A 12,688-nucleotide genomic window follows, 5' to 3' on the forward strand; every position below is an offset into this window, starting at 1 on the left:
CCGAAGGCAGAGGCTTTAAGCCACTGAGCCACCCAGGCACCCCATGAATGTCAGATATTTTGCCTGAACCAAGATGTCACAGCTAATAAGTGGTGCAGTTAAGAAACTGTAACCCAGGGACTTTTACTTGTAATCAGGGCACCTTCCACCATTATTTGGTGTTTCCATGCATATTGAACTTTTTACTAGTCTAAAGCTGTGGTTTTCAGGTATGTTAAATACATTTAAAATTTTTGTTAATGTTTTATATACATACAAAAGAGTACACAAATCTTAAGCACACAGGTTGATGAATTTTCACAAAGCGAACACATAATTAAATTATTTTGAATGTGAATTAATATTAAAATGAATTTAACATGGAATGTGCAGGACCTCTTGATTCTAAAGAAATTAATTCATTAATTTTTAAAGATTTATTTTTTTAATTTAGAGAGGAGAGTGAGAACATGAGTAGGAGGGGCAGAGGGAGAGAGAACCTCAGGCAGACTCTAGGCTCAGTGTGGAACCTGATGTAGGGCTTGATCTCACAACCCCGAGATCATGACCTGAGTTGAAACCAAGATTTGGACACCACCCAGGTGCACCGAAAATATTTATTTTTAAACTTCTAATTTCTTAATTTGTTCATTTCTTCGAGGCTGAGAATCTGCTCTCTGGCAGGCATGCACATAGGTGTGGGGTTACATTTGTGTGTAAGAATCACCACTTGTAGTAAACTTCCATTTGGGTTTAGACTAATAAGGAATCGGGCAACAAATTGTGGGGCCTTGAGCTTTTATTCAGGGGTATTAGTACCAGGCCCTATGAGAGCATGAGTAGTCTAAGGGGCTTAAGTGAAATTTTCCCAGAGGAAGTGACATCTGGGCTGCATCCCACCTGATGATGAGATTCATCCAGAGATGCCATTCTAGGCAGGAAGAACAGAAGGGACGAGAACAAATGATGCTGAGCTGCGGCAGATCCCCATAGTTGGCTCGGAGTGTGTAAAGTGGGAAGTGGACCTGGGCAATGGAAGTGGGAGCAGGGACATCTTAGATCAGGAAGGGTCTTGTGTGAGGTTGAGACTGCTTTTATCGTTACTTAAGTTCCCTGGTTATGGATAACAGGAATTGACTCTGGCAAACATGAGCTAAAAGGGATTTATTGGAAAGAGTCTCAGGGGACTGTAGAAAGAGCCTAACATTGAGGTCTCTGAGAGGACAAACAGATAGAGCAACTCTTGGCATCTCTGCAGACAATCTGCGGGTCTTCTCTCTAGAGTGATACCATTAGTTGACTTATTCTACCTTCTGAGAATTAGTCTCTACTCAGATTTCTAATTATTGAAAAATAGAATCTGATTAGCTTAGTTCAGATCCAGTGCCCAAACCAGAACCAGTCCCCATGGCCAGGGATAAGAAGAAACACTGTCTAGTCAGTTGCCTGTTCCGTGATCAGGAGTGCTAGGTTTGAAACAGAGAGTAGAGGAAGGGAGGTGCACTGCCTCAGAGGCAGTGTTGCAACTGTATGTAAAGGGGGTGCAGACTGTGATCAGGAAAGAGTGGAAATCCAGAGACCTGTTAGATGATATTATAATAATCTAAGGGCGAACTGATGGTGCCAGAAGTAGATATTGTCCACAGGGAGATAAAGATGTGAATAGACCCAAGATAATCAAAAGGCAGAAAAGAAAGGACTTTGCAGTTGGACATTGGGAGGTTTGTGGGGATGTTTGAGGAGTTGAGGATAGTCCTGAGGATGAGTGACTAAATGGTGGTGCTTTGTGTGGAGAAGAGTTCGTTTCAGGCAGGGAACAGGGCTTTCATTCAGTTTTGAAGTGTTTGTTCAGTTGACATACCTAAGCAGGACCATGTTTAACTTAAGCACACTTGGTTATTTCTGGGATTCCAGTTCCGCCATCAGGGTCCTCTCAGTCTGATATAGGGACAGATCCTAGGATTATCCCTTTCCTGTCATGTCCTTGGACAGCTAGAGTCTTCCCACAATATTGCCATGGAAATTTATAAGCTGCATCCCTCTCTTATGCTCTTACACTTTGGACACTTTCAGGTCTGAGTGATATAGGGGATTGTACCTTGCTCAATCTCAAAAAGACTCCCAGAGCTAGGAACATTTAGGACCAAGTATTGCTGTTAAGGATCTTTCTTAGATATTATTTTGATTAGACAAGCCTTTTCTATGACACTATTTTTTGGACATAATTTCATCTGAGTTTGAAAATATTTGAAAATTGGGGGCTTACTTGATTAAAAAGTTTAAATTGTAATTGGAGTTTTTTAGTTACAGTGTTTTAATAGTATTCAGTATTAAATGAGTCATGGTTCACGTCACATCCTGACAGGTGGTTCCTTCAGATACTTTTTTTTTTTTTTAAGATATTTATTTATTTATTTATTTATTTATTTGACAGAGATCACAAGTAGGTAGAGAGACAGGCAGATAGAGAGGGGGAAGCAGGCTCCCTGCTGAGCAGAGAGCCGGATTTGGGGCTTGATCTCAGGACCCTGGGATCATGACCTGAGCCAAAGGCAGAGGCTTTAACCCACTGAGCCACCCAGGCACCCCCCTTCAGATACTTTAATTAACACTTTTGCCATTAGGTAGCTTAATGGTCTCAGAAATCCTGTGGGTCAGTAGTTCTCAGTAGGGCTAGAACTGTTTCCTAAGGAGCAACTGGGAACTTGTGGGGTATTTTTTTGTTACCTTGAAGGTTTGGGCACGGGGCACATAGACATTGAGTTGGCTAGGGCCAGGGATGCTAGATGTCATCAACTTTGCATCCACAGGACTTTGGTGCAGGTTAAAAAGGAAAAAGAAAATCTTTTATAATTATCTGAGCAAAGCACCTAATTCTGTTTTTTCAAAAGATTTCATTTATTTATTTGGGAGTGAATAAGTGGTGGGGAGGGACAGAGGTAGAGAGAGAGAAGCAGACTCCCTGCTGAACAGGAAGCTTGATTCAGGGCTCCATCTCAGGACCTGGAGATCATGACCTGAGCTGAAGGCAGACACTTAACCAACTGAGCCAGGCAAACCCCCCCTCCCCCAGTTCTATTTTAGATATAATCATGGAGTACCTTTGCACAGTTTCAGTCAACACTAAGTTTTTCAGGAATGCCATGAAATTTTTAAGTTGAGTAAAAAATGAAGTTTGCTCAGGATTTTACTGTAAGCTGTACTCTCATAGGTAGTATTAATTTCTTTTTTATCCTGTTTAGAAACTCAAAGCCTTTAAGATAGCAATTAGGATATATTGAGGGGGGCTGCCTGGGTGGCTCAGTGGGTTAAAGCCTCTGCCTTCAGCTCAGGTCATGATTCTAGAGTCCTGGGATCGAGCCCCGCATCGGGCTCTCTGCTCAGCATGGAGCCTGCTTCCTCCTCTCTCTCTGCCTGCCTGTGATCTCTGTTTGCCCAATAAATAAATAAAATCTTTAAAAAAAAAAAAAAGAAAGAAAGAAAGAAAGTGATCGCCAAGACTGATGTTAAGGAGCTTACTGCCTCTGTTTAGGGCGCCTGGGTGGCTCAGTGGGTTAAGCTGCTGCCTTCGGCTCAGGTCATGATCTCAAAGTCCTGGGATCGAGTTCCGCATCAGGCTCTCTGCTCAGTGGAGAGCCTGCTTCCCTCTCTCTCTCTCTTCCTGCCTCTCCATCTACTTGTGATTTCTCTCTGTCAAATAAATAAATAAAATCTAAAAAAAAAAAAAAAAAAAAAAAAAAAGGATATATTGAGGGGTGCCTGGATGGGAGAGTTAAGCATCTGACTCTTGGTTTTGGCTCAGGTTGTGATCTCAGGATCATGAGATTGAGCCCTGCATAGGGGTTCAGTGCAGAGTCTGCTTAAGACTTTTGCTCCCTTTCCACTTCCTCTCCGCTGTCTCTCTCTCTAAAATAAATCTTACAAAAATATATATTGAAAAGGTTTTTGTTTTGTATTATGTTTTTAAGTGAGAGTTGATTGGTAAACTAATGTTTTCTTAAGTGAAATAGGTCAGAGATACCAAGGAAGGCATGTGTCTAGGGATGAACATGATAAACTTGCTGGGTTATAAACGTGTTTCATAAAGAAGGACCTAAGAGGCATGTAGAAAGGTGTAGACATTCAGTAGTACTTGATAGTTTGGATGAATCAGATTGGGTGAGATTATCCCAGATTTTTTAAAAGGCCAGAGAGAAAAAGATATGCAAAGGAATTGAAAAAGTTACAAAATGGATCTGTGTCCATTCAGAGAATATTCTATGGAAAATATGTCTGCTGATTTCTTTTTTTTTTTAATTAAAGATTTTATTTATTTGACAGAGAGAGATCACAGGTAGGTAGGGGGAAGTAGGCTCTCTGCTGAGCGGAGAGCCCAACATGGGGCTCGAACCCAGGACCCTGAGACCATGATCTGAGCCAAAGGCAGTGGCTAACCCACTGAGCCACCCAGACACCCCTGCTGATTTCTTTTTATCTGTGTGAGACTTATAAAGGAAAAAGGAAGCATGGAAAAGGATCTATGAAAGAGGCTGATTCTTTTACTAGTCACCCAAACTATAGCTGGTAATCATATGGGACTGTAGCTCCATCTGCTGGAAAGAAGCAGACCCACTCCTGCACATTATATAAGTGAAAGTGACCGTCTGTGTACAGTCTTAGCGAGCCACCCAGTATTTATTAAATATTCCCTGTGTGTGAAATAACACCTTGTCAGGTTTTAGGGTAACAGTAGTAAAAATGTAGACACATTCTCTGCTCTCACCATGCTTAGCTTTGAGAGGCTTTCTGCTTTTAAGAAAAAGATTTCAATTTAGCTAGTATATTTTTGCATTCTAAGTTCCCTTCTTAGTCTTCTCCATGGATGGCTTTTAAGATGTACCCTCTCTGAGCATCATTTTCCTTATCTGTAAGATAAGAACTACTGCCTCTCTTGCATGCTCAGTTTAAACTTTCATTAAGTTCCTTGTGTGTTTGGAAGGCATAGCCTCGAAGGGTATAAGATAAGTAGGAGTCCAGTTCTTGCCCTTACATGGGTTAGAAAAAGAAGCTGTTATAAGTGAGAGAGCCTCATGGGAGCCCTGACGAGGAGCCCCTGACGCAGATCGGTGAACGGGACTAGAGGAGGATTGGATTGGAACAGGGTTTTTTGAAGATGTGATGCTTCACTTCTGTCGTACAAGGATATTAGAATCAGCAAGGGGAAGATGGAAGGATCTTCCAGGCTGAGGAGCCAGCATAAGCAGCAGCATCGAGGTGAGGCCTGCATGGCAGGTATCACTGCTGGGTTGTATAAAGTGAGTGGCAGGGAGTATCAGAGATGAGGACTGGCAGGCCAGGGAATGTAGGGTTTGTTTGCTTCTTTTTTTTTTTTTCTTTTTTCTTTTTTATAGATTTTATTTATTTATTTGACAGAGACACAGCAAGAGAGGGAACACAAGCAAGGGGAGTGTGAGAGGCTTCCTGCTGAGCAGGGAGCCTGCCGGCATGGGGCTCAATCTCAGGACCTGGGATCATGACCTCAGTTGAAGACAAATGCTTAACGACTGAGCCACCCAGGCGCTCCCAAGGGTACTGATTTGAAAATTTACAGGAAAGCCTTGTTTATAAATGTCAAAAGTAAGATAAAGATTGAAAAATGTTTTCTGGGTTTGCTCTTGCCTAGAAAAATTTGTCCAAAGAGAGGAGGAGGGGATGAGATGGTAGCTAGAAGGACTTAAGATAGACTTCTGCTGATCTAAGCATGTGTGCCCCTTTGTACATCACACCGCCCTATTTCCTTCATGGTGCATGGTGATCAGTAGAGCTGGGACACAAAGAAATGGCAGATGTTTGCCTCTTTTAGATTTTAATTGCAGTAACATAAGTTACTTTCTTGAAGAGAATTCCATATGCTGGGAATCTTGCTCAGAAGACTTCCGTTCTATTTTCCTTCTCCCAAGAGTGATGGTGGCTGCTTTCCAGGGTTTCTATCTGGTATAGTCCTGTCTCCGGTGGGAATTGGGGATGGCCTCTTCTCACCCACAAACAACTTTTGTATTTCCAGCTTCCTTCTACATCCCACTCGCACACCCCCAAAAGAAAGTAAGTAAATCAGGACCAGAAGAGTCCTCTGGCTGGAACTGTACAGTGTTGAGTATTGTGTTTGAAGTCCAAACCTAGTTCTGATGGTGGGGCATTAGAGTGAGCCATGAAAGTAGAGCTTGTGAGATGCCCTCTGGGAGTGCTGCGCAGAACCCTGAAGTTTAGAATTCACTCTGCTTGTTGCCTTAGGTGAGCTCTTTCACCTCTCCAGATAGCAAACTGCTTCCCTGTGGGGTAGATGGCTTTTCAGGATGCCTTTCACTTCTGCCCTTCCGCTGTCACCATCTCACAGTGCTGCCAGTACCCAGTCTCTAGTATTGGCTTAACAAGCAAAGGTGAGGCGTTGTCTTCTTGATTTTAAAGATTCACCTATAACTGAGAAATGCTGTTATCATTCTAAAATTGACTGCCTTATAATAAAGAAATTGCTTAAGGAACTTCCTTTTAGTATTCTCAGTGAGTCAGGGTAAGGAAGTCCTCATTTATGGAAGCGGAAGGCTGTAATTAGTGTTCCTGAGTTCCTAGTTCTCAGCCAGAGATTCCTTTATTATTCCTCAATGGAAACTTGGCACCCAGGAGTCCTGGGAGGTGACTCAATCGGGTGTGTGAGGCCTCATTAGCATTGGCTCTACTCCTTCCCTGCACTGTTTGTCAAGGATATCTGGGACTGAAGGAGCTGCTTCCCCTGCTCAGTCTGCTGGAGTTGGCCTGCCTGTCTCTAAACTTGGACTGAGCCACCAGGAAGAGAAAATAAAGCCAGCCACTCAACACTGAAGTGGTAAAACATTAGAGAAGAAGAAAAAGCTCTAATAATTCAAACATGTAGATACTTTTAAGATCCAAAAGGGTAGAGGCTCTTTCTGTGCTGATCAGTTATTGTTGTTGTTGTTGTTTTTCCTAAATATTTTGTGCACAGTACAAATGCTTTCAACAAGTTTATGGATGAATTTCTTAACTTAGTAAGGTACATAAAACTGCTTAACAGGATATGAGTTATGACATTTAGGGGTGTTGCCTTATTGCTTCAGAACTTTGGGGTTATCGTGTAACACACCATGTCACATGATTTGTCTGAATGCAGGAAAAAAAGCCCTCAACTTAGTTTCATTGGCTTAAATATAGCTCAAGGCAACAGACACAAGGTTAAGATGAGGAAGTACTATACAGTATAGGAAACAGGAGCTTTTAAAGATAATTCACTGATCTGGAACTGGTTGCCCAAGCCCTGATAAATGAGTGAAAACAAGAGTAGAAGTATCAGAAAGGAGTTGCTTTATTCTTGAGGTGAGAGTAAGAGAGTCTGGAGGCACATCAGTTAAAGTGCTTGGAATATCGACTTGCTTTTGCAGAGTTGGGGCTGTGTGTACAAAGTTATTAAAGCAGGGGAGTAGAAGTTTGAGAGAAGATATTCATCGAAAAGATATTCGTATAAACTTGCATATCCAGTAACAGGAACAATCTTGGGTAAGTTATAGTAGCTTTTAGCCATACTAATTAAATTTTTCTTTTCACTGCTACAAAGTGTAATGGTTGTGGTTCTTAACTTCCTGCGGATGCATATTTAATTACTGAGTATATGCTAAAGCGACTTTATGTTTTATTGGTTTCAAAGAGGGTGAGGAAGGGAGGCTATACCCTTATATTTGCAGAGAAAACTAACAACCTTGATAGTGTTTAGTGCCATATACTTTATGGCCCTGCAGAGACATGGAGTATTTTTATAGTAATGCTTCTTGTCATTTTATTACATTAAATACTTTTAACCCAAATTCTGTGTAGGATCTTAAAATAAACAATCCTATAGTGTTTAACACTATGGTTAGTGAATATGTGTCTTGCCGTGATGAGGGAAGAGCAACTATAACTGTTTGAGACTTATTCATGAACCTGTATAAGTCTGTGTAAAAAAAGCAACCTTAATGCACCAAATCTACATTTGTAAGACATTTATTGAGAAGTGATTATTACCCCTTAAAAGGATCTTGTGCCTTACACATGATCTGCCTTACACAATGAACTTCCTTAGAGATTTAAAGGTATTTATGAAAACATTTATTTCTCAGTCAATCTCCAGGAGTATTGTAATCTTGAGGGGAAGATAGCTGTGATATAGAATGGGGTGATGTATAAGGGACTTTCTTATTTTATATAGGTTATATATTTGTAGATATATGTTTTTTATATGGAAACACATAGTCATAAAATATGGAATAGTTATAACATTAGGAAAACAATTATTTTTTTTCAAGGACAAAGAAAAAGTTAAAAAGGATGATCACTTTGCTTTGGTCTTGCAAATTAATAGAAAAGATACATAAGTTTGCAACAACAAGGCACTGTGCATGGCTTATAAAATTTAAAAAAAATGAATAAGATACTTTGGGTAAACATATGCACAGTTGTGTAAAAAAAAAAAATTACATGCAACTAACCAGAAATAATCAGACCAACATGAGTACTGTCAGGTTTCGGGGGATAACCAAAAGAAGTGACCTTTAATTCTCAGGGACAGCACCATTTAGCTGATTATTAAATTGGGCCTCGAAGAATGAATAATTTCAACATTTAAAAATGATGGAAAAGAGTGTTCTTCTAGCCACAGCTGGAGAAATCTTTTTTTTTTTTTTTTCTCCCCCCCAGCTGGTGAAATCTTGAGCAAAGGTTTGCAGGTCAGTTTACTTCTCTGTTCAGAATCTTCCATTGCCTTTCCACCTCATCTAGAATGGAACCTGGAGTCCTTATTCTGGTTTGCAAGGGCATACTTGTGTGCCCTGCTCTTGGTTCCTCTTTCTTTCAAATACCATGTCTTTCCCGCCCTTTCCCACTAGACTATAAGATCCATGAAGCAGGGGCTTTGTCTTTCATGTTCCCTCTTATATCCCCAGTGCCTATCTGAGTGCTCGTAAATGAGTATAGAATGAATCCAAGAAATTCAAAGACACCTAATGTGCTAGGATGTAAGAGTTGTTTGTGGGATAAAAGTACAGGGAGGGACGCCTGGGTGGCTCAGTTGGTTAAGCAACTGCCTTCGGCTCAGCTCATGATCCTAAAGTCCTGGGATTGAGTGCCGGATCAGGCTCCCTGCGGACTCTTCTTCTCCCTCTGACCCACTCCCCTCTCATGCTCTCTCTCTCTCTCTTTCTCTCAAATAAAATCTATTAAAAGATTTTCTAAAGGGGCGCCTGGGTGGCTCAGTGGGTTAAGGCCTCTGCCTTCGGCTCGGGTCATGGTCCCAGGGTCCTGGGATCGAGCCCCGCATTGGGCTCTCTGCTCGGCAGAGAGCCTGCTTCCTCCTTTCTCTCTGCCTGCCTCTCCATGTACTTGTGATCTCTGCCTGTCAAATAAATAAATAAAATCTTTAAAAAAAAAAAAAGTTTTTCTAAAAAGTGATAGGGAGTGCACATGGAGTACTGAATGCAATATAAAGTTTTGGGGTGATTTTGCAGGGAAGGGAAATGGTAACATTGCAGTGTAGAGGATGGACTTGGAGAATCAGAGAGTGGAGATTGCTAAAACTGAATGGAATGTATCAGCAATTCCTTCACACAGTTGACATTTGACTCATTTGCTCCATGCTAAGCACTGTGTTCAGTTCTGGGGATACTAAGATGACTGGGAAATAGTTCCAGTTGGTAGGAACAGATATGTGAACATCTTGCATTAGAGGTCTGAAACAAGTGATGTGATGGGCACTTGAATCAGGGCTTTACTGTGGGGAGCAAGGAATATTACGTCTCCTTGATTGTTTCTTGATGTCAGCAGCTCTAGGAGTTCCCAGAGAAAAGAATGAAACTGTTAAGGGAACTTCAAAAAGTGTTTTTAGTCTTATGTATATATTTTTAATGCAGAGACCTTACCATGATTTTTAATTACATCTTACCTTAAAGTTCTTATCAATACATTGATTGGTCCATTCATTCTCAGAAGAAAGATGCATTATAGTAAGAGCACCTCTTTAACAGCCTCTACCCAGTGTCTATACTAGGTCAGATTTTAGCTCCAGGTAAGTGCTTCACTTTGGGGGCATAGTTTGCCAGTCTACTATGGAGATGATATCCTACCGAGTGGCTAATTGAATTAAATGAGGTGATGTATAGGAAAGTACTATATACCAAATATTGCTTCAGGTATATGGTGGTATTGTTGATGGTGAGGATGGGTACTCTCCCACCCCAGATGAGAGTTTGGGATAGGATATATAGAACATGGAAAAATTGAAAAATTGAATAATGAATTTTACCAAATATTCTGGGTGGAGGGGAGAGAAGAGGCAGATATTCTTTTAGCAATATATTTATGGGGCTTAAAAACTATGCAGAAGGAAGTTTTGCAGCCCAAGGAACTATTTGGATACCTAGTTCTGTCTACGGCCATACCACCCTGAACGCGCCCGATCTCGTCTGATCTCGGAAGCTAAGCAGGGTCGGGCCTGGTTAGTACTTGGATACCTAGTTCTTTGTATTCAGCCATTCATGATCTCTCTTGTCACTAATTTGACAGTTTCAGACCTGTAAGGAGAAGCTGCCTTTCTCATTCATGTATTTATTCACTGAGTATGTTTATCCTTCAAACACTTTGGTATAGTTGAAAGACTGGGTCTTAGAGCTACCAGATGTGGGTTCAAATCTTCCTTCTACCACTCGTAGATTTTTTTAAAAAAAGATTTTATTTATTTATCTGACAGAGATCAGAAGTAAGCGGGGGGGGGGGAGGTGCCGCGGGTAGGGAGACAGACTCCCTGCTGAGCAGAGAGCCCGACGTGGGGCTCCATCCCAGGATCCTGAGATCATGACCTGAACTGAAGGCAGAGGTCTAACCCACTGAGCCACCCAGGCACCCCTGTATGACTTTTTTTTTTTTTTTGAAGATTTTACTTATTTATTTGACAGAGAGGGCACAAGCTGGGAGAGCAGGGAGGAGAAAGAGAGGGAAAAGCAGACCCCGCTGAGCAGGAATTTTCCCCATGCAGACTTGATCCCAGGACTCCGGGATCATGAGCTGAGCCCAAGGCAGACGCTTAACCAATTCAACCACCCAGGGATCCCCACTTGTGTGATTCTTAATAAATTATAAAATATCTCAGTCACAAGATTCCTCATCTGTAAATGGCAATAATTCCTAATCAGTAGTTAGTGATGATTAATTGACATGTACAAGGATCCTGGCTAGATATTTGGTGGGATTTAGGTGGTCAAGAAACATTCCTTCCTCTCTTGTTTTTTTATTATAATAAAATACATATACCACAGAATATGCCATTTCCTTTTTAAGTATAAAAATCAGTGATGTTAATTGCATTCATGATGCTGTGCAACTATTGCCACGATCTGTTTTAAAAACTTTTAATCATCCCAAATACATACTCTCTATTCCATTAAGCATTAATTCCCCTTCTTTCTTCCTCGACCATGATAACTTTTAATACACTTTCTGTTTTCATGAATTTGCCTCCTGTATATTTATATGTGGTTTTATATAACATAAGACCTTCTGCGTCTGGCTTCTTTCACTTAGTACAATGTTTTTGAGGTTCATCCATATTGTAGCATGTGTCAGAACTTCTTTCCTTTTTATAGATGAATATTATGGCATTCTATGGGTATATCACATTTTGTTTATCCATTCATCTGTGAAAGGACATTTGGGTTGTTCCCACCTTTCAGCTATTATTAATAATGCTGTTATGAACAGAAGAGTACACGTATATGTTTGAATCCCAATTTTCAGTTCTTTGGGGTATATGCCCAGAATTGGAATTGCTGAGCCATATGGTAATACTATGTCTAACTTTTTGAGGGACCACCAAACTGTTTCCTCCCTTTGTTTTTTATTTTACTCTGCATCATTCAGACATGTCTCCTTTAAGATCCAGAATTACTAGAGCTCAAGGTTGAAAGAAACCAAATTTTGTTGAGTATTTGATGATCTTCATGATTTTTCTCTTTCTAATCAAATGTGAACCTCTTTAAACTCTCCCATTGCCTGAATACCATTGATTGCAGAGATTTTCTTCTCTCTCTTTTGTTCTTTTCTTTCTTAAATCTGTCATCCTTCTCTTTTTTTTTTTCATTTTTTAAATTTATTTTCAGCATAACAGTATTCATTGTTTTTGCACCACACCCAGTGCTCCATGCAATCCGTGCCCTCTCTAATACCACCACCTGGTTCCCCCAACCTCCCACCCCCCGCCCCTTCAAACCCCTCAGATTGTTTTTCAGAGTCCATAGTCTCTCATGGTTCACCTCCCCTTCCAATTTCCCCCAACTCCCTTCTCCTCTCTAACTCTCCTTGTCCTCCATGCTATTTGCTGTGCTCCACAAATAAGTGAAACCATATGATAATTGACTCTCTTTGCTTGACTTATTTCACTCAGCATAATCTCTTCCAGTCCCGTCCATGTTGCTACAAAAGTTTGTTCCCTTCTCTTATGTTTTCTTTCCCTCACCAGTTGTTTCCCTTTCCCCCTCTGATTCTGTCCCCATCTTTTCTAAAGGGAGGAAATATGTCAGGAGCTGGTCTTCTTCTCCATCCCCCAGCCTCACTGGGACCTGGAGTTGTTACAGGTGAGATAAGATCAAGAGGCTAGATCATATTGATGCATATACATAATAAACTTCTTTAAGCCAGA

The 12,688-nt window shown here is 40.9% G+C and overlaps 1 protein-coding gene across 4 annotated transcripts in view; it reads left to right on the plus strand.

Annotated features, from left to right (window-relative positions):
* The window catches only part of LIMS1 (LIM zinc finger domain containing 1), a 143,812-nt gene that overhangs the window by 46,569 nt on the left and 84,555 nt on the right, over nucleotides 1-12,688 (plus strand). The window contains exon 1 of one of the 4 annotated variants that reach the window (XM_082744257.1): nucleotides 5,034-5,232. The exons of 1 other annotated variant lie outside the window; for it this stretch is intronic. The gene's annotated coding sequence lies outside the window, so the exon portion shown is untranslated. Of the gene's footprint in view, nucleotides 1-5,033; nucleotides 5,233-7,154; nucleotides 7,525-12,688 lie in introns of those variants that run through there. 2 more of the 4 variants (XM_082744256.1, XM_082744254.1) reach the window with 2 other exon arrangements.

Source organism: Mustela nivalis (genome assembly GCF_964662115.1).
Source record: "Mustela nivalis genome assembly, chromosome: 8".
In the NCBI taxonomy this organism is placed as follows: Eukaryota; Metazoa; Chordata; class Mammalia; order Carnivora; family Mustelidae; genus Mustela; species Mustela nivalis.